The sequence below is a fragment of the Hordeum vulgare genome, chromosome 4H, assembly GCF_904849725.1.
Source record: "Hordeum vulgare subsp. vulgare chromosome 4H, MorexV3_pseudomolecules_assembly, whole genome shotgun sequence".
Taxonomy (NCBI): Eukaryota; Viridiplantae; Streptophyta; class Magnoliopsida; order Poales; family Poaceae; genus Hordeum; species Hordeum vulgare.
This window is the reverse complement of record NC_058521.1, coordinates 502,575,544-502,598,632: the sequence shown is the minus strand read 5'-3', so window position 1 is coordinate 502,598,632 and position 23,089 is coordinate 502,575,544.

Below are 23,089 nucleotides of genomic sequence, written 5' to 3'. Positions count from 1 at the left end.
GAAACTCCATATAGATGGACTTTTGGAGTCTCTTGATTTTGAATCATTTGACACGTGCGAACCATGCCTCATGGGAAAGATGACTAAGACTCCGTTCTCCGGAACAATGGAGAGATCAACCAACTTGTTGGAAATAATACATACCAACGTATGCGGTCCAATGAGCGTTGAGGCTCGCGGTGGCTATCGTTATGTCCTCACCCTCACTGATGACTTAAGTAGATATGGGTATGTCTACGTAATGAAACACAAGTATGATACCTTTGAAAGGTTTAAAGAAATTCAGAGTGAGGTAGAGAATCAACATGACAAGAAAATAAAGTTCTTACGATCTGATCGTGGAGGAGAATATTCGAGTCACGAGTTCGGCACGCACTTAAGGAAATGTGGAATTGTTTCAAAACTCACGTCGCCTGGCACACCTCAGTGTAATGGTATGTCTGAATGTCGTAATCGCACTCTATTGGATATGGTGCGATCTATGATGTCTCTTACTGATTTACTTCTATCGTTTTGGGGATATGCATTGGAGACTACCACATTCACTTTAAATAGGGCATCGTCTAAATCTGTTGAGACGACACCGTATGAATTATGAGTTGGGAAGAAACCTAAGCCGTCGTTTCTAAAAGTTTGGGGATGCGATACTTATGTCAAGAAACTTCAACCTGAAAAGCTCAAACCCAAGTCGGAAAAGTGTGTCTTCATAGGATACCCTAAGGAAACTATTGGGTATACCTTCTATCTTAGACCCGAAGGTAAAATCTTTGTTGCCAAGAATGGATCCTTTCTAGAGAAAGAGTTTGTCTCAAAAGAAGTGAGTGGGAGGAAAGTAGAACTTGATGAGGTAATTGCACCCCCTCTCGAACCGGAGAGTAGCGCAACGCAGGAAAATGTTTCTGTGGTGCCTGCACTGACTAGAAAGGAAGTTAATGATGATGATCATGAAACTCTGATCAAGTTACTGCTGAACTTCGTAGGTCCACGAGGACACGTTCTGCACCAGAGTGGTACGACAACCCTGTCCTGGAAATCATGTTGTTAGACAACAGTGAACCTTCGAACTATGAAGAATACATGGCGGGCCCGGATTCCAACAAATGGCTTGAAGCCATGAAATCCGAGATAGGATCCATGTATGAGAACAAAGTATGGACTTTGGCGGACTTGCCCGATGATCGGCAAGCCATAGAAAATAAATGGATCTTTAAGAAGAACACTGACGCGGATGGTAATGTAACCGTCTATAAGGCTCGACTTGTCGCTAAGGGTTATCGACAAGTTCAAGGAGTTGACTATGATGAGACTTTCTTACCTGTAGTGATGTTGAAGTCTGTCCAATTCATATTAGCAGTTGCCGCATTTTATGATTATAAGATCTGGCAAATGGACGTCAAAACGGCATTCCTTAACGGCTTTCTTAAGGAAGAATTGTATATGATGCAACCGAAAGGTTTTGTCGATCCTAAAAATGCTGACAAGGTATGCAAGCTCCAACGCTCCATCTATGGGCTGGTGCAAGCATCTCGGAGTTCGAACATTCACTTTGGTGAGGTGATCAAAGCGTTTGGGTATGTACAGACTTCTGGAGAAGCATGTATTTACAAGAAAGTGGGTGGGAGCTCTGTAGCATTTCTCATTTTATATGTGGATGACATATTGTTGATGGGAAATGATATAGAACTTTTGGAAAGCATAAATGCCTACTTGAGTAAGTGTTTTTAAATGAAGGACCTTGGAGAAGCTACTTACATATTAGGCATCAATATCTATAGAGATAGATTGAGACGCCTCATTGGTCTTTCACAAAGCACATACCTTGACAAGATATTGAAGAAGTCCAATATGGATAAGTCCAAGAGGGGGTTCTTGCCTGTATTGCAAGGTGTGAGATTGAGCACGACTCAATGCCCGACCATGGTAGAAGATAGAAAAAATATGAATATCGTCCCCTATACTTCAACCATAGGCTCTATTATGTATGCCATGTTGTGTACCACACCTGATGTGAACCTTGCCATAAGTTTGGTAGGGAGGCACCAAAGTGATCCCAGAGTGGATCGCTGGACAGCGGTCAAGAACATCCTTAGGTACCTGAAAAGGACAAAAGATATGTTTCTCATTTATGGAGGTGCCGAAGAGCTCATCGTAAAGAGTTACGTCGATGCTAGCTTCGAAACAGATCCGGATGACTCCAAGTCACAAACCGGATACGTGTATATTTTGAATGGTGGGGCCGTCAGCTGGTGCAGTTGCAAGCAAAGCGTCGTGTCGACATCTACATGTGAAGTAGAGTACATAGCTGCTTTGGAAGCACCGCAAGAAGGAGTGTGGATGAAGGAGTTCATCACCGACCTAGGAGTGATTCCCAATGCATTGGGCCCGATGACTCTCTTCTCTGACAACACTGGAGCTATTGCCATTGCCAAGGAGCCCAGGTTTCACAAGAAGACCAAGCACATCAAGCGCCGCTTCAACTCCATTCGTGGATACATTCAGGATGGGGATATATATATATATATTTTTAAAGTACATACAGGTCTGAATCCACTTCAACTCCATTCGAGCGAAACATGATCAGCACCAGAACTCTATGGGTGTTTGATTCATCACAATGTAACTAGATTATTCACTCTAGTGCAAGTGGGAGACTGTTGGAAATATGCCCTAGAGGCAATAATAAAATGGTTGTTATTATATTTCCTTGTTCATGATAATTGTTTATTGTCCATGCTATAATTGTATTAACCGAAAACCGTAATACATGTGTGAATAAATAGACCACACCATGTCCCTAGTGAGCCTCTAGTTGACTATCTCGTTAATCAATAGATGGTCATGGTTTCCTGACCATGGACATTGGATGTCGTTGATAACGGGATCACATCATTAGGAGAATGATGTGATGGACAAGACCCAATCCTAAGCATAGTACAAGATCGTGTAGTTCGTCTGCTAGAGTTTTTATAATGTCAAGTATCATTTCCTTAGACCATGAGATTGTGCAACTCCCGGATACCGTAGGAATGCTTTGGGTGTATCAAACATCACAAGGTAATTGGGTGACTATAAAGGTGCACTACAGGTATCTCTGAAAGTGTGTGTTGGGTTGGTACGAATCGAGACTCGGATTTGTCACTCCATGTGACGGAGAAGTATCTTTGGGCCCACTCGGTAATACATCATCATAATGATCTCAATGTGACTAAGGAGTTAGCCATGGGATCATGTGTTATGAAACGAGTAAAGAAACTTGTCGGTTACGAGATTGAACAAGGTATAGGGATACCAACGATCGAATCTCGGGAAAGTATCATACCGATAGACAAAGGGAATTGTATATGGGATTAAGTGAATCCCCGACATCGTGGTTCATCCGATGAGATCATCGTGGAACATGTGGGTGCCAATATGGGTATCCAGATCCCGCTATTTGTTCTTGGCCGGAGAGGCATCTCGGCCATGTTTGCATGGTTCTCGAACCCGTAGGGTCTACACACTTAAGGTTCAATGACGCTAGAGTGGTAATGGGAATTGTATATGTGGTTACCGAAAGTTGTTCGGGGTCCCAGATGAGATCCCGTACATCACGAGGAGTTCCGGAATAGTCCGGAGGTGAAGATTTATATAAGGGAAGTCTAGTTTCAGTCACCGGAAAGGTTTCGGGTTTTATCGGTATTGTACCGGGACCACCGAAAGGTTTTCAGAGGTCCACCTGGAGGGGCCACGTGTCCCAGAGGTCCACATGGGCCGAAAGAGGGAGGGAACCAGCTCCCTGGTGGGCTGGCGCGCACCACCAAAGGGGCCCAAGGCGCCTAGGGCTGAAACCCTAGGGCGTGGGGCTGCCTCCCACCAACTTGGGAGGCAAGCCACCCCCTTGTCCGTCGCTGCCCCTCCTCGAGTTTGTCCCCCTCTCCCCTTCCTCCTATAAATAGAGGAGGCTTGGGAGGGCTGCGCACACACCTGAACCCTCCACCTTGGCGTAGCCCTACCCCTCCTCTTCTCCTCCTCCGCGGCGCTTGGCGAAGCCCTGCTGGAGAACAACAAGCTCCACCGCCACTACGTCATCGTGCTCTCGGAGCTCTCCCTCAACTTATCCTCCCCCCCCCCTTGCTGGATTAAGACGGAGGAGACGTCTCCGGGTTGTACGTGTGTGGAATGCGGAGGCACCGTTCATTCGGTGCTTGGATCAGATCTTCCGCGATTTGAATCGCCACAGGTACGACTCCATCAACCGCGTTTATTGCAACGCTTCCGCTTAGCGATCTTCAACGGTATGAAGATGCTCTCCCTCTATCTCATTGTTAGCATCTCCTAGATTGATCTTGGTGACACGTAGGAAAGTTTTGAATTGTTACTACGTTCCCCAACATGGTTCGGCCAAAGCAAGGGGGAGAGTCCACCTGCCACAATGGAGGTGGAAACCCTTGGGAGGACTCCTCTCCACCTCCTCCACCTAGGCTTGGAGCATGGGCCTCTTGAGTCTGGCTACCCAAGCCCACCAGGGGCTGGTGCACCACCTCCTAGGCCCTTGATCCGCCCCCGGGGTGGGTGGGACCCTCCCGATGGACCCCCGGAACCGTTTCGGCACTCCCGATACAATACCAGAAATCCCCAAAACTATTCCTGAGCCTAAATACCACTTTCCTATATAAAAATTTGTATCTCCAGACCATTCTGGAGCTACTCGTGACGTCCAGGATCTCATCCGGTACTCCGAACAACCTTTAGTCACCAACACATACAACTCAATAAGACCGAAATGTCACCGAACCTGAAGTGTGCAGACCCAGCGGGTTCAGAACTATGTAGACATGAGCGAGACACTCTCCGGTCAATAACCAATAGCGGGACCTGGATGCCCATATTGGTTCCTACATAGTCTACGAAGATCTTCATCGGTTGAACCTCTATGTCAAGGATTCGGTTAATCCTGTATGTTGTTCCTTTTGTCCATCGATATGTTACTTGCCCGAGATACGATCGTCGGTATCTCGATACCTAGTTCAATCTCGTTACTGGGAAGTCTCTTTACTTGTTTCGTAATACAAGATCTCGTGACTAACTCCTTAGTCACATTGTTTGCAAGCTTCTTGTGATGTTGTATTACCGAGTGGGCCCTAGAGATACCTCTCCGTCCTACACAGTGACAAATCCCAGTATTGATCTGTGCCAACCCAACAGACACCCTCAGAGATATGTATAGAGCACATTTATAGTCACCGAGTTACATTGTGACATTTGATACACACAAGGCATTCCTCCGGTGCCCGGGAATTGCATGATCTCATGGTCATAGGAACAAATACTTGACATGCAGAAAACAATAGCAGTAAAGTGACACGATCATATGCTACATTTATAGTTTGGGTCTTGTCCATCACATCATTCTCCTAATGATGTGATCCCGTTATAAAATGACAACTCATGTCTATGGCGACGGAACCTTGACCATCTTTGGTCAAAGATCTAGTCCTATAGAGGCTCACAAGGGACATTGTGTTGTCTAAATTGAGGAATAAATCACACTTGATATTCTTTTGATGTAGTTACATATATATGCACACTCGATCAGAGAGAGAGAGAGAGAGAGAGAGAGAGAGAGAGCTACTAGATCGTGGTTGTTACAATGATGGAGGCCGAAGGACCAGGACCAGGACGTGCATGCCGTGCATGCAAGGGTGAGGCGCACGTCGTGCGAGCTGGGGCGAAGGACCGGGAGTTGGTGGTGAGATGCGCTGAAGGACCTGGTGAGTGGGTTGGCCAGCCGAAGGACCAGGTGCATGAGTTATCCACTGGGTGGTTTCGAACACCCCCCCCCCCCCCCCCGCAGTCCGAACGTGTGGCTCGTCGACGTTGAGACTGGACCGGAAATGAAGAAACACACTTGTCGGCAAGCCCTTGGTGAAGATGTTGGCGAACTGCGAGCTGGTGGGCATGTGTAGGACGCGTATCACACCAAGGACGACGCGCTCGCGGACGAAGTGGAGGTCGATCTCGATGTGCTTGGTGTGTTGATGTTGCACTGGGTTGCTCGACATGTACACAACGCTGATGTTGTCACAGTAGACCACTATGGCTCGGGGCGGTGGGTGGTGGAGCTCTTCGAGGAGCTGTTGTAGCCAAACTGACTCGGCGACAACATTGGCCAACGCCCTGTACTCCGCCTCGACGCTCGACCGCGAGACAGTGGCCTATCGTTTTGACGACCAAGTGAGAAGGTTGGAGCCAAGGTACACGCAGTAGCCTGAAGTAGAATGGCGTTTGTTAGGGCAGCCCGCCCAGTCAGCGTCGGAGTAGGCAACAAGCTCAGTACCTGTGTCGCGATGGATCCTAAGCCCCAGATGCGTCGTGCAACGGAGATGCCAAAGGATGCGCTTGACAAGCTGGTAGTGGCAGTCGCGGGGGGGCATGCATGAACATGCATCATTGCTGGACGACATAGGAGAGGTCGGGGCGCGTCAACGTGATGTACTGTAGGGCACCCACCAAGCTATGATAGAGCGACGGGCCGTGGAAGAGCGGACCGGTGTTGAGGGAGAGCTTGGCCGACGTGTCGACTGGAGTGGAGATGGGCTTGCAATTCAGCATGCTGATGACGAGATGATGTATATACTTCTCGCCCTCGTTGGATACCCCAAGTGGAAGGTGGAGATGTAGTCAGCAGCAAATTTCCCTTACACGGAGACTGTAAGGTTTATTGAACCAGGAGGACTGCTAGGCTCAACAAGTAGGTGTCTTCCACCCTGGCGCTAGCAGAAGACGTGGACCTGCACACACAACAAATAACTTTGCTCCCAACGAGTACAGAGAGGTTGACAATCTCTCCGGCCTTGTATTTTGCAAAGGATCAAAACACAAGCGGGAAGGTAATAGTGATTGCAACGGAAAAGTAAACGAAAGCGGTAAATGATGGAGGTGTAAACAATGATGGTGATATGGACCGGAGTCACATGACGTTCACTAGTGATGTCTCTCTCCCAAAAGACGATAAACAACTATACTTGGGTAAACAAATCACAGTTGGGCAATTGACAGAATTATGATCGCACCGCAATGCTAATTATGCTCTTTGATAGTTAGAGGTTCAATAGTAATGGGCAGTACACCAAGACAAATAGACCATTTATTCACCAGCATCTACTTACTAATCATCCACCTTGAGATATCTATCCAAAACATCTCTCCGGTATTAAGTTGCGAGCCCCACCCAAAGTTTAAACTCAAAGCAACGAACAACTGCATTAACGAACTATGCCTAAGGTAAACAATCCTTGCAACCGTGGTCACAAGCACCGTTGTTTTCTCCTTGGTGGCAACAAGCACATCCCCTAGTCTCATGTTTCTGTCACTCAAACTAGACATCGAGGACCCGAACCCACAATCATGCATAACGCTCCCTCTTGGAGCTACAATCTACTACTTGGCCAAAGCAATAAAAAGCAACGGAGAACATGCAAGAATCACTAAGGAACATAATATAAAAGGATAATCAAATATATAACTCATAACAATCTAAACATAATCTCATAATCCATCGGATGCCAATAAACCAAGCATAGCAAAAGCAAGAGAATTACATAGATGCCTTGATCATGTAGGGCAGCTCACAAGGACTAACCATTGAAGCACAAGATTGGAGAGAAGACATCACATAGCTACTTGTCATGTATTCATGGTCCAAGGAGGACTACTCACGGCACGTCCGGGAAGCGTCCATGGCGGAGGAGAAGCTCCCGGAGGTCAATCCTCCCTCTGGCAGGGTGCCGGGAAGAGGTCTCCTGACGCTCCCAATCTTGGAAGCGCTGCGGCGGTGGAACGATGGAGAAATTCGCGATTCCAGAAAGTCCACGAGGGTTTCCTCATGGAACTCTAAATATAGGCCAAAGGAGGGCACCAGAGGAGGTGGGACCCACCCAGGCGACCTCTTGGCGTGACCTAGGGCCTGGCCGCGCCAGGGAGGCCCCTGGCCCCCTCTGGTCCTCCTTCGGTGATCTCGAAGCTTCTGTTTCGCTGATTTTTTATATATATTTTCTGGATTTTTTCGGGCTTCAGAAAATTGGGTAAAAGCCCGTGCAAAATAGACATCAGCAGATAGAAACTAGCACTGGGTGCACTGAGTTAGTAGGTTAGTCCAAATATGTGTAAAATGATATAAAAGTGTAGCAAAACATATAACAATGTCACCCAAAAGATCATGCAACAAGCAGAAATTATAGATCCGTTTGGGACGTATCACATGCCCGCGCAGTTGAGTATCTCTAGGGCATATTGTTCCTAGGAGAGAAACAGCGCGTGCGTGGTGGTAGTGACATTGATGCCCAGGAAGTGGTGGAGAGCGCCGAGATTGGTCATCGCAAACTCGCGGTAGAGCAACTGGATGATGGAGTCGAGGACCGTGGGGGAGCTGGCGGTGAGGATGATGTTGTTGATGTAGAGGAGCACGTAGGCGAGGTGGTCGCCGCATCGAAGGATGAAGAGGGACATGTCCGATCAGGACGCGACGAACCCAAGTGTCCGAAGGTAGGTGGTGAAGCGGGTGAACCACGGCCGGGGAGCCTGGTTGAGATCGTACAGAGAACGGTTCAGCCGACACACGTGGGACGGGGATGCTACGTCGACGAAGCCGGAAGGCTGATGGTCGTAGACCGTCTCGACGAGGTGGCCGTGGAGGAAGGAGTTCTTGACGTCCAACTGATGAATAGGCCAGGACCTGCCGGCAACAATGCTCAGGACTATCCGGATCATGGCCGGTTTGACCACGGGACTGGACGTCTTAGCGTAGTCGACGCCGACCTACTGTGTGAAGCCGCGAAGAACCCATCGTGCCTTGTACCGAGCGAGCGTGTCGTCTGGATGGAACTTGTGTTGCAAGATCCATTTGCCAGTGACGACGTTTGCACCTGCAGGACGAGACACTAAACACCAAGTATTATTCCGCATCAATGCGTTATATTCCTCGAGCATTGCAACATACCAGTTTGGGTCTCGAAGGGCGACACGGTAGGATGAGGTGATGGGACTAATGGAAGGACCATTGATGTGGAGGATTTTGGGCTGGGCAAAACCAAACTTGCTGTGGGTGCGCATGCGGTCTTGATTAGCAGGAGGGACGGCCAGAACGGCTCATGGGGGAATGGGGGGACACATGGCGCGCATGTACTCGCTGCATGAGAGCTGGCAGGTGGGTCGATTTCATGCGGTTGAGCACGCGGCGAGGAGGGTGGCGTGCGAAGCGACGCGACAGATCTGCTGGGCGAGGCGACCGAGCAAGCAGGTGGGCCAGCCGAGGCAATAGGTGTGTCGGGTGAGTGGGAGGCGGCTGGAGAGGTGGGAGCGGGTGAGTGGGGGTTGGGCCCTGCGGGAGAGGCGGCATCGGTGCCTGGGGTTGGGCAGGAAGTGGAGACAGGTGGGGCTGGCTCCGTACCAGGTGCGGTGCATGCATGCGATATGGGAGGTGGGTCGACCGGATTTTCTGTGCCGAGGGGGGGAGAGGAAGTGCGTGGGGAGATGACAGAAATATAGGGAAAGGAACATTCATCGAACGTGACATGCCGGGAGACGATAACTTTGCGGGAAGCTAAATCTAGGCAGCGGTAACCCTTATGTTCTAGGGGTAGCCAAGGAAGACGCAACAGGATGATCGTGGGGCTAGCTTGTGGGGAGATGTGGCAATGGTGTTGGGGAAACAGAGACAGCCAAAGACGTGCATGTGATCATATGTTGGGTGGTGGCTGATACGTCTCCAATGTATCTATAATTTTTGACTGTTCCATGCTATTATATTATCAACTTGGGATGTCTTATATGCATTTTATGCCATTTTATATAATTTTTGGGACTAACCTATTAACTCAGTTCCTAGTGCAAGTTTCTGTTTTTTCCTTGTTTATGACCTTTTTCAGAAAAGAATATTAAACGGAGTCCAAACGGAATAAAACATGCGGGATGATTTTTTCCATAACAGAAGATACCCAGAAGACTTGAGAACCAAGGCAGGAGGTTTCGTGGGAGGTCGCCTAGCAGGCTCGTGGCCCCCCCTTGCCTCCTTTGCCCTACCTCTTTCGCCTATAAATTCCCAAAAATCCCGAAACCAACACGGAGAGCCACGAAAATACTTTTCTGCCGCCGCAAGCTTCTGTCTCCACGAGATCCCATCTGGGGACCGTTCTGGTGCCCTGCCGGAGGGGGATTCGGACATGGAGGGCTTCTTCATCAACACCATTGCCTCTCCGATGATGCGTGAGTAGTTCACCACAGACCTTCGGGTCCATAGCTAGTAGCTAGATGGCTTCTTCTCTCTCTTGGATCTTCAATACAAAGTTCTCCATGATCTTCATGGAGATCTATCCGATGTAACTTTCTTTTGCGGTGTGTTTGTCGAGATTCGATGAATTGTGGATTTATGATCAGATTATCTATGAATATTAATTGAGTCTCCTCTGATTTCTTATATGCATGATTTCGTATCCTTGTAATTCTCTTCGAGTTATGGGTTTCGTTTGGCCAACTTGGTCTATAATTCTTGCAATGGGAGAAGTGCTTGGTTTTGGGTTCATACCGTGCGGTGTCCTCACCTAGTAACAGAAGGGGCAGCGAGGCACGCATCGTGTTGTTGCCATCAAGGGTAAAAAGATGGGGTTTATATCATATTGCATGAATTTATCCCTCTACATCATGTCATCTTGCTTAAGGCGTTACTATGTTTGTTATGAACTTAATACACTAGATGCATGCTGGATAGCGGTCGATGTGTGGAGTAATAGTAGTAGATGCAGAAAGTATCGGTCTACTTGTCTCGGACGTGATGCCTATATGTATGATCATTGCCTTAGATATCGTCATGACTTTGCGCGATTCTATCAATTGCTCGACAGTAATTCGTTCACCCACCATAATACTTGCTATCACGAGAGAAGCCTCTAGTGAACACTATGGCCCCCGGGTATATTTTACACATTATATATTCAGATCTACATACAAAAATACCAAAAATACCTTGCTGCACTTTTATTTATATTTACCTTTTATCACTATCGCATTTCACCTTGCAAGTAATCGTGAAGGGATTGACAACCCCTTTATCGCGTTGGGTGCAAGTTTGTTTGTTTTTTGCGCAGGTTCATTGGTGCCTCATCTTGATACTCCTACTGGATTGATACCTTGGTTCTCAAACTGAGGGAAATACTTATCTCTACTTTGCTGCATCACCCTTTCCTCTTCAAGGGAAAAACCAACTCAAGCTCAAGAAGTAGCACGAAGAATTTCTGGCGCCGTTGCCGGGGAGTATTCAAGTGAAGCATATGTACCAAGTACCTATCGCAAACTCATCTCTTGCATTTACATTATTTTCCTTTTTCCTCTCATTTTCCTCTCCCCCACTTCTAAAACAAAATCTACAAAAAATATTTGCCTTTTTCGTTCACCCTTTCTTTTGCTTCTTTTCTGTTTGCTTGTGTGCTTGTCTGCTCGCTAAGTCACCATGTCTGAAAACACTAAATTGTGTGACTTCTCTAATACTAATAACAATGATTTTATTAGTACTCCAATTTCTCCCGCCACTAGTGCGGATTCATATGAAATTAATGTTGCCTTGTTGAATCTTGTTATGAAAGAGTAATTTTCCAGCCTTCCAAGTGAAGATGCCGCATCCCATGTTAATACCTTTATTGAGTTATGCGATATGCAAAAGAAGAAAGATGTGGATAATGATATGATTAAATTGAAGCTATTTCCGTTCTCATTACGAGATCGAGCAAAAACTTGGTTTTCATCTTTACCCAAAAATAGTATTGATTCATGGAACAAGTGTAAAGATGCCTTTATTTCCAAGTATTTTCCACCTGCTAAGATTACCTCTCTCCGTAATGATATCATGAATTTTAAGCAACTAGATCATGAACATGTTGCACAATCTTGGGAGAGAATGAAATTGATGATTAGAAATTGTCCCGCTCATGGCCTAAGTCTTTGGATGATTATATAAATTTTCAATGCTGGTTTGAATTTTGCTTCTAGAAATATCCCGGATTCGCCTCTGGTGGAACTTTCATGGAAATCACACTGGGAGAAGCTACAAAACTCTTAGATAATATCATGACAAATTATTCTCAATGGCACACTGAAAGGTCACCTACTAGTAAAAAAGTGCATGCTATAGAAGAAATTAACTCTTTGAGTGCTAAGATGGATGAGTTAATGAAGTTGTTTGCTAGTAAAAGTGCTCCTCTAGATCCAAATGATATGCCTTTATCTTCCTTGATTGAGAATTGCAATGAAAATTTGGATGTCATTTTGTTGGTAGGAATAATTTTGGTAACAACAATGCTTATAGCGGTAACTTTAATCCTAGGCCTTTTCCTAGTAATCCCTCTAATAATTTTGGCAATTCCTACAAAAATGCTCATGGAAATTATAATAAAATACCCTCTAACCTTGAGAGTAATATTAAAGAGTTTATTACTTCGCAAAAGATTTTCAATGCTTCCATAGAAGAAAAACTGCTTAAAATTGATGACTTGGCTAGGACTGTTGATAGAATGTCTCTTGATATTGATGCTTTGAAATTGAGATGTGTTCCTCCCAAGATTAATATGGATGAAACTTTGAAAGCTATGCATGTTTCTATGAATGAGAGTAAAGAAAGAACCTCCCAAATTCGTGCTAGACATGAATGGCTTAAAAAGGCGTGTTCTCGTGATGAGAATTACGAAGATCTTAAAGTGCTTGGTGTGACTCCTATTGAATCCTTGTTTTCTAATGTCAATCCTAATGATGATGGGGCTGGATGTGAATCCACTTTGGTTGAGAAACGCCCCAATGATTCGGAGTCTATTTATGTTGATGCTAAAAATACTAAAAGTGGAGTAGAGGATATCAAAACTTTGAATAGTGATGAAATTACTACTTTAGATTTCAAGGGATTTAATTATGATAGTTGCTCTTTGATTGAATGTATTTCCTTGATGCAATCCATGCTAAACTCTCCACATGCTTATAGCCAAAATAAGGCTTTTACCAATCATATCGTTGATTCTATGATGAAGTCTATTGAAGAGAAACTTGAGTTGGAAATATCTATTCCTATAAAACTTCATGATGAGTGGGAACCTACTATAAAAATCAAGATTAAAAATTAAGAATGCCATGATTTGTGTGATTTGGGTGCTACTGTTTCCACAATTCCAAAATCTTTATGTGATGTTATAGGTTTCAATGAGATTGATGAGTGCTCTATTAATTTGCATCTTGCATATTCTACTATTAAGAAACCTATGGGAAGGATCAATGATGTTCTTATTATTGCAAATAGGAACTATGTGCCCATAGATTTCATTGTGCTTGATATTGATTGCAATCTGACATGTCCCATTATTCTTGGTAGACCCTTCCTTAGGACTATTGGTGTTGTTATTGATATGAAGGAAGGGAATATTAAATTTCAATTTCCATTAAATAAGGGCATGGAACACTTTCTTAGAAATAAAATAAGATTGCCTTGTGAATCCATTACGAGAGATACTTATGGTTTGAACACTAAAGATGACGATAATTGATTCTATTGCCTTACGCCTAGCTAAGGGCGTTAAACGATAGCGCTTGTTGGAAGGCAACCCAATGAATAAAATTATGTTTGCCTTTTACTTTCTGTTTTGTTGAGTCCACACCATCATGATTATGTTATGATTGTGTTTTTTATGTTTTAATTAGTGTTTGTGCCAAGTAGAACCTTTATGATTAGTTTTGGTGATAGTTGTTTAATCATGCTGAAAAACACAAAAACTTTGTGCTCACGAAATTATTTTTAATTCCTATCTAGAAAGAGCTTTTGAGTTGATTCTTTTTGCTGGTGATTTATATGTAAATTTCCATAATTTTCATAATTTTTCCGAATTTTTTGGATAGCAGAGGTATTCGAAATATATAGATTGCTACAGACTGTTCTGTTTTTGACAGATTCTGTTTTGTTGTGTTGATTACTTATTTTGATGAAACTATGGTTAGTATCGGGGGGTACGAGCCATGTAGAAGTCAGAATACAGTGATATAACATCAATCTAAATAGAAATTAAGTTTACTACAGTACCTAAAAAGTTGGTGGTTTGTTTTCCTATGCTATTGATATCACGAGTTTCTGTTTAAGTTTTGTGTTGTGAAGTTTTCAAGTTTTGGGTGATGTTCTTATGGACAATGGAATAAAGAATGGAAAGAGCCTAAGCTTGGGTATTCCCAAGTCATCCCAAGCCAAATTCAAGGACACCAAAAATCCTAAGCTTGGGGATGCCCCGGGAAGGCATCCCCTCTTTCGTCTTCAATCCATCGGTAACGTTACTTGGAGCTATATTTTTATTTACCACATGATATGTGTTTTGCTTGGAGTGTCGTGTATTATAGGAGCCTTTGCCTTTTGTTTTATCACAATCATCCTTGATGCACACCTTTTTTAGAGGGACATGCATGTTGGGGAACGTCGCATGGGAAACAAAAAATTTCCTACGCGCACGAAGACCTATCATGGTGATGTCCATCTACGAGAGGGGATGAGTGATCTACGTACCCTTGTAGACCGTACAGCAGAAGCGTTAGAGAACGCGGTTGATGTAGTGGAACGTCCTCACGTCCCTCGATCCGCCCCGCGAACAATCCCGCGATCAGTCCCACGATCTAGTACCGAACGGACGGCACCTCCGCGTTCAGCACACGTACAGCTCGACGATGATCTCGGCCTTCTTGATCCAGCAAGAGAGACGGAGAGGTAGAAGAGTTCTCCGGCAGCGTGACGGCGCTCCGGAGGTTGGTGATGACCTTGTCTCAGCAGGGCTCCGCCCGAGCTCTGCAGAAACGCGATCTAGAGGAAAAACCGTGGAGGTATGTGGTCGGGCTGCCGTGGAAAAGTCGTCTCAAATCAGCCCTAAAACCTCCGTATATATAGGTGGGAGGGAGGGGAGGAGGCAGCCTCAAAGCCTAAAGGTTTGGCCGAAATTGGAGGTGGAGGAGTCCTACTCCAATCCTACTTGGAGTAGGATTCCACCTTCCCACTTGGAAACTCTTTCCACCTTGTGTTTTTTCCTTCTCAAACCTTATGGGCCTTAGTGGGAACTTATTCCAGCCCACTAGGGGCTGGTTTATCTCTTCCCATAGCCCATGAGACCCCTTGGGGCGTGACACCCCTCCCGATGGTCCCTGGCACCCCTCCCGGCACTCCCGGTACACTACCGATGAGCCCGAAACTTTTCCGGTAATGCACGAAAACCTTCCGGTAACCAAATGAGGTCATCCTATATATCAATCTTCATTTCCGGACCATTCCGGAAACCCTCGTGATGTCCGTGATCTCATCCGGGACTCCGAACAACATTCGGTAACCAACCATATAACTCAAATACGCATAAAACAACGTCGAACCTTAAGTGTGCAGACCCTGCGGGTTCGAGAACTATGTAGACATGACCCGAGAGACTCCTCGGTCAATATCCAATAGCGGGACCTGGATGCCCATATTAGATCCTACATATTCTACGAAGATCTTATCGTTTGAACCTCAGTGCCAAGGATTCATATAATCCCGTATGTCATTCCCTTTGTCCTTCGGTATGTTACTTGCCCGAGATTCGATCGTCAGTATCCGCATACCTATTTCAATCTCGTTTACCGGCAAGTCTCTTTACTCGTTCCGTAATACAAGATCCCGCAACTTACACTAAGTCAGATTGCTTGCAAGGCTTGTGAATGATGTTGTATTACCGAGTGGGCCCCGAGATACCTCTCCGTCACACGGAGTGACAAATCCCAGTCTCGATCCGTACTAACTCAACGAACACCTTTGGAGATACCTGTAGAGCATCTTTATAGTCACCCAGTTACGTTGCGACGTTTGATACACACAAAGCATTCCTCCGGTGTCCGTGAGTTATATGATCTCATGGTCATAGGAACAAATACTTGACACGCAGAAAACAGTAGCAACAAAATGACACGATCAACATGCTACGTCTATTAGTTTGGGTCTAGTCCATCACATAATTCTCCTAATGATGTGATCCCGTTATCAAGTGACAACACTTGCCTATGGCCAGGAAACCTTGACCATCTTTGATCAACGAGCTAGTCAACTAGAGGCTTACTAGGGACAGTGTTTTGTCTATGTATCCACACAAGTATTGTGTTTCCTATCAATACAATTATAGCATGGATAATAAACGATTATCATGAACTAAGAAATATAATAATAACTAATTTATTATTGCCTCTAGGGCATATTTCCAACAGTCTCCCACTTGCACTAGAGTCAATAATCTAGTTCACATCACCATGTAATTCCAACGAATCCAACACCCATATAGTTATGGGGTCTGATCATGTCTTGCTCGTGAGAGAGGTTTTAGTCAACGGTTCTGAAACTTTCAGATCCGTGCGTTCTTTACAAATATTTATGTCATCTTATAGATGCTGCTACTACGTGCTATTCGGAAATGCTCCAAATATCTACTCTACTATACGAATCCGTTTCACTACTCATAGTTATGCGGATTAGTGTCAAAGCTTGCATTGACGTAACCCTTTACGACAAACTCTTCAACCACCTCCATAATCGAGAAAAATTCCTTAGTCCATTAGTTACTAAGGATAAATTTCGACCGCTGCTAGTGATTCAATCATGGATCACTCTCTGTACCTCTCAACATACTTTGAGTCAAGGCACACTACAGGTGCGGTACACAGCATGGCATACTTTAGATTCTACGGCTAAGGCATAGAAGATGACCTTCGTCTATTCTCTTTATTCTGCCGTGGTCGGGTTTTGAGTCTTACTCAAATTCACACCTCACAACGCAACCAAGAACTCCTTCTTTGCTGGTCTATTTTGAACTCTTTCAAAAACTTGTCAAGGCATGCATCTTGTTGAAACTTCCATTAAGCGCTTTCGATCTATCTCCATAGATCTTTGATGCTCAACGTTCAAGTAGCGTAATCCAGGTAGTCCTTTGAAAACTTCTTTCAAACAACCTTGTATGCTTTACAGAAATTTTACATTACTTCTGATCCACAATATGTCAACCACATATACCTATCAGAAATTCTATAGTGCTCCCACTCACTTCTTTGGAAATACAAGTTTCTCATAAACCTTGTACAAACCCAAAATCTTTGATCATCTCATCAAAGTGTATATTCCAACTCCGAGATGCTTGCACCAGTCCATTGAAGGATCACTGGAGCTTGCATACTTGCTAGTATCTTTAGGATCGACAAAACCTTCTGGTTGTATCACATACAATGTTTGCTCAAGGAAACCGTCGAGAAAACAATGTTTTGACATCCTACGTGCAATATTTCATAAATAATGCATCAACAACTAACATAATTCTAACAGACTTTTAGCATCGCTACGAGTGAGAAAGTCTCATCATAGTCAACTGTTTGATCTTATCGAAAACATCGTTGCGACAAGTCGAGCTTTTCTTAATAGTGACTTATCACCATCATCGTCTGTCTTCTTTTAAAGACCCATTTTTACTCAATAGTCCTATGACCATCAAGTAGTTCTACCAAAGTCTACACTTTGTTTTCACACATGGATCCTCTCTAGGATTTCATGGCTTCCAGCCATTTGTCGGAATCTGGGCCCACCATCGCTTTCTCCATAACTCGTAGGTTCACTGTTGCTCAACAACATGACCTCCAAGACAGGGTTACCGTACTACTCTGCAGTAGTACGCGACCTTGTCGACCTACGAGGTTTGTAGTAACTTGATTCGAAGCTCAATGATCATCATCATCAGCTTCCACTTCAATTGGTGTAGGCGCCACATGAACAACTTCCTGCGCCCTGCTATACACTGGTTGAAGTGATGGTTCAATAACCTCATCAAGTTCTACTACCCTCCCACTCAATTCTTTCGAGAGAAACCTTTCCTCGAGAAAGGATCCGTTTCTAGAAACAAACACTTTGCTTTCGGATCTGAGATAGGAGATGTACCCAACTGTTTTGGATATCCTATGAAGATGCATTTATCCGCTTTGGGTTCGAGCTTATCAGACTAAAACTTTTCCACATAAGTGTCGAAACCCCAAACTTTCAAGAAACGACAGTTTAGATTTCTCTAAACCTCAGTCTATACTATGTCATCTCAACGGAAATACGCGGTGCCCTATTTAAAGTGAGTGTGGTTGTCTCTAATGCATAACCCATAAACGATAGTGGTAATTCGATAAGAGACATCATAGTATGCACCATACCAAATAGTGCGTGGCTATGACGTTCAGACACATCATCACACTATGATGTTCCAGGTGGCATGAACTGCGAAACAATTTCCACATTGTCTTAACTACATACCAAAACTCGTAACTCAGATATTCATTTCCATGATCATATCGTAGACAGTTTATCCTCTTGTTACGACGAACTTCACTCTGAAACGGAATTGAACTTTTCAACATTTCAGACTTGTGATTCATTAAGTAAATACTCCTGTATCTACTCAAATTGTCAGTGAAGTAAGAACATAATGATATCCACTACGTGCCTCAGCACCCATTGGACTGCATACATCAAAATGTATCACTTCCAACAAGTTACTATCTTATTTCATCTCAATGAAAACGAGGCCTTGCTCATGTGGTATGATTTGCATGTCACTAGTGATTCGAAATCAGGTGAGTACAAAGATCCATCAGCATGGAGCCTCTTCATGCAATTTATACTAACATGACTCAAGCGGCAGTGCCACAAGTAAGTGGTACTATCATCATTAACTCGTAACTTTTGGCACCAATATCATGAACATGTGTAACACTACGATCGAGATTCAATAAACCATTGAAGATGAATATTCAAGAAAATAGAGTAACCATTATTCTCCTTAAATGAATAATCGTATTGCAATAAACACGATCCAATCATGTTCATGCTTAACGTAAGCACCAAATAACAATTATTTAGGTTTAACACCAATCCCGATGGTAGAGGGAGCGTGCGACGTTTGATCATATCAACCTTGGAAACACTTCCAACACGTATCGTCACCTCGCCTTTAACTAGTCTCCGTTTATGCCGTAGCTTTCATTTCGTGTTACTAATCACTTAGCAACCGAACCGGTATCCAATACCCTCATGCTACTAGGAGTACTAGTAAAGTACACATCAACATCATGTATATCAAATACACTTCTTTCGACTTTTGCCAGCCTTCTTATCTACCAAGTATCTAGAGTTGCTCCGCCTCAGTGATTGTTCCCCTCATTACAGAAGCACTTAGTCTCGGGTTTGGGTTTAATCTTGGGTCTCTTCATTAGTGCAACAACTGTTTTGCCGTTTCACGAAGTATCCCTTCCAGCCCTTGCCCTTTTTGAAACTTAGTGGTTTTACAAACCATCAACTATTGACGCTCCTTCTTGATTTCTACTTTCGCAGTGTCAAACATCGCGAATCACTCAAGGATCATTGTATCTATCCTTGATATGTTATAGTTCATCACGAAGCTCTCACAGCTTTGGTGGCAGTGACTTTGGAGAACCATCACTATCTCATCTGGAAGATTAACTCCCACTTGATTCAAGTGATTGTCGTACTCAGACAATCTGAGCACACGCTCAACGATTGAGCTTTTCTCCTTTACTTTGTGGACAAAGAATCTTGTTGGAGGTCTCGTACCTCTTAACAAGGGCACAAGCATGAAATCACAATTTCATCTCTTTAGAACATCACTTATGTTCCGTGACGTTTTACAACGTTTTCGGCGCCTTGCTTCTAAGCCATTAAGTATTTTGCACTGAACTATCGTGTAGTCATCAGAAACGTGTATGTCGGATGTTCATAGCATCCACAGACAACGCTCGAGGTGCAGCACACCGAGTGGTGCATTAAGGACATAATCCTTCTGCGCAGCAACGAGGACAATCCTCGGTTTTACAGACCCAGTCTGCAAAGTTTTGCTACTATGAATTTTCAACTAAATTTTCTCTAGGAACATATAAAAACAGTAGAGCTATAGCGCAAGCTACATCGTAATTCGCAAAGACCATTAGACTATGTTCATGACAATTAGTTCAATTAATCATATTACTTAAGAACTCCCACTCAAAAAGTACATCTCTCTAGTCATTTGAGTGGTACATGATCCAAATCCACTATCTCAAGTCCGATCATGACGTGAGTCGAGAATAGTTTCAGTGGTAAGCATCTCTATGCTAATCATATCAACTATACGATTCATGCTCGACCTTTCGGTCTCATGTGTTCCGAGGCCATGTCTGCACATGCTAGGCTCGTCAAGCTTAACCCGAGTGTTCCGCGTGCGCAACTGTTTTGCACCCGTTGTATGTGAACGTTGAGTCTATCACACCCGATCATCACGTGGTGTCTCGAAACGACGAACTGTAGCAACGGTGCACAGTCGGGGAGAACACAATTTCGTCTTGAAATTTTAGTGAGAGATCACCTCATAATGCTACCGTCGTTCTAAGCAAAATAAGGTGCATAAAAGGATTAACATCACATGCAATTCATAAGTGACATGATATGGCCATCATCACGTGCTTCTTGATCTCCATCACCAAAGCACCTGGCACGATCTTCTTGTCACCGGCGCCACACCATGATCATCCATCAACGTGTTGCCATCGGGGTTGTCGTGCTACTCATGCTATTACTACCAAAGCTACATCCTAGCAAAATAGTAAACGCATCTGCAAGCACAAACGTTAGTATAAAGACAACCCTATGGCTCCTGCCGGTTGCCGTACCATCGACGTGCAAGTCGATATTTCTATTACAACATGATCATCTCATACATCCAATATATCACATCACATCGTTGGCCATATCACATCACAAGCATACCCTGCAAAAACAAGTTAGACGTCCTCTAATTTTGTTGTTGCATGTTTTACGTGGTGACCAAGGGTATCTAGTAGGATCGCATCTTACTTACGCAAACACCACAACGGAGATATATGAGTTGCTATTTAACATCATCCAAGGACCTCCTCGGTCAAATCCGATTCAACTAAAGTTGGAGAAACCGTCACTTGCCAGTCATCTTTGAGCAAAGGGGGTTACTCATAATGATGAAACCAGTCTCTCGTAAGCGTACGAGTAATGTCGGTCTAAGCCGCTTCAATCCAACAATACCGCGGAATCAAGAAAAGACTAAGGAGGGCAGCAAAACGCACATCACCGCCCACAAAAACTTTTGTGTTCTACTCGAGAAGACATCTATGCATGAACCTAGCTCATGATGCCACTGTTGGGGAACGTCGCATGGGAAACAAAAAATTTCCTACGCGCACGAAGACCTATCATGGTGATGTCCATCTACGAGAGGGGATGAGTGATCTACGTACCCTTGTAGACCGTACAGCAGAAGCGTTAGAGAACGCGGTTGATGTAGTGGAACGTCCTCACGTCCCTCGATCCGCCCCGCGAACAATCCCGCGATCAGTCCCACGATCTAGTACCGAACGGACGGCACCTCCGCGTTCAGCACACGTACAGCTCGACGATGATCTCGGCCTTCTTGATCCAGCAAGAGAGACGGAGAGGTAGAAGAGTTCTCCGGCAGCGTGACGGCGCTCCGGAGGTTGGTGATGACCTTGTCTCAGCACGGCTCCGCCCGAGCTCTGCAGAAACGCGATCTAGAGGAAAAACCGTGGAGGTATGTGGTCGGGCTGCCGTGGAAAAGTCGTCTCAAATCAGCCCTAAAACCTCCGTATATATAGGTGGGAGGGAGGGGAGGAGGCAGCCTCAAAGCCTAAAGGTTTGGCCGAAATTGGAGGTGGAGGAGTCCTACTCCAATCCTACTTGGAGTAGGATTCCACCTTCCCACTTGGAAACTCTTTCCACCTTGTTTTTTCCTTCTCAAACCTTATGGGCCTTAGTGGGAACTTATTCCAGCCCACTAGGGGCTGGTTTATCTCTTCCCATAGCCCATGAGACCCCTTGGGGCGTGACACCCCTCCCGATGGTCCCTGGCACCCCTCCCGGCACTCCCGGTACACTACCGATGAGCCCGAAACTTTTCCGGTAATGCACGAAAACCTTCCGGTAACCAAATGAGGTCATCCTATATATCAATCTTCATTTCCGGACCATTCCGGAAACCCTCGTGATGTCCGTGATCTCATCCGGGACTCCGAACAACATTCGGTAACCAACCATATAACTCAAATACGCATAAAACAACGTCGAACCTTAAGTGTGCAGACCCTGCGGGTTCGAGAACTATGTAGACATGACCCGAGAGACTCCTCGGTCAATATCCAATAGCGGGACCTGGATGCCCATATTGGATCCTACATATTCTACGAAGATCTTATCGTTTGAACCTCAGTGCCAAGGATTCATATAATCCCGTATGTCATTCCCTTTGTCCTTCGGTATGTTACTTGCCCGAGATTCGATCGTCAGTATCCGCATACCTATTTCAATCTCGTTTACCGGCAAGTCTCTTTACTCGTTCCGTAATACAAGATCCCGCAACTTACACTAAGTCAGATTGCTTGCAAGGCTTGTGAATGATGTTGTATTACCGAGTGGGCCCCGAGATACCTCTCCGTCACACGGAGTGACAAATCCCAGTCTCGATCCGTACTAACTCAACGAACACCTTTGGAGATACCTGTAGAGCATCTTTATAGTCACCCAGTTACGTTGCGACGTTTGATACACACAAAGCATTCCTCCGGTGTCCGTGAGTTATATGATCTCATGGTCATAGGAACAAATACTTGACACGCAGAAAACAGTAGCAACAAAATGACACGATCAACATGCTACGTCTATTAGTTTGGGTCTAGTCCATCACATAATTCTCCTAATGATGTGATCCCGTTATCAAGTGACAACACTTGCCTATGGCCAGGAAACCTTGACCATCTTTGATCAACGAGCTAGTCAACTAGAGGCTTACTAGGGACAGTGTTTTGTCTATGTATCCACACAAGTATTGTGTTTCCAATCAATACAATTATAGCATGGATAATAAACGATTATCATGAACTAAGAAATATAATAATAACTAATTTATTATTGCCTCTAGGGCATATTTCCAACAATGCACTCATCATGAATTTGTTATTTTGCTCC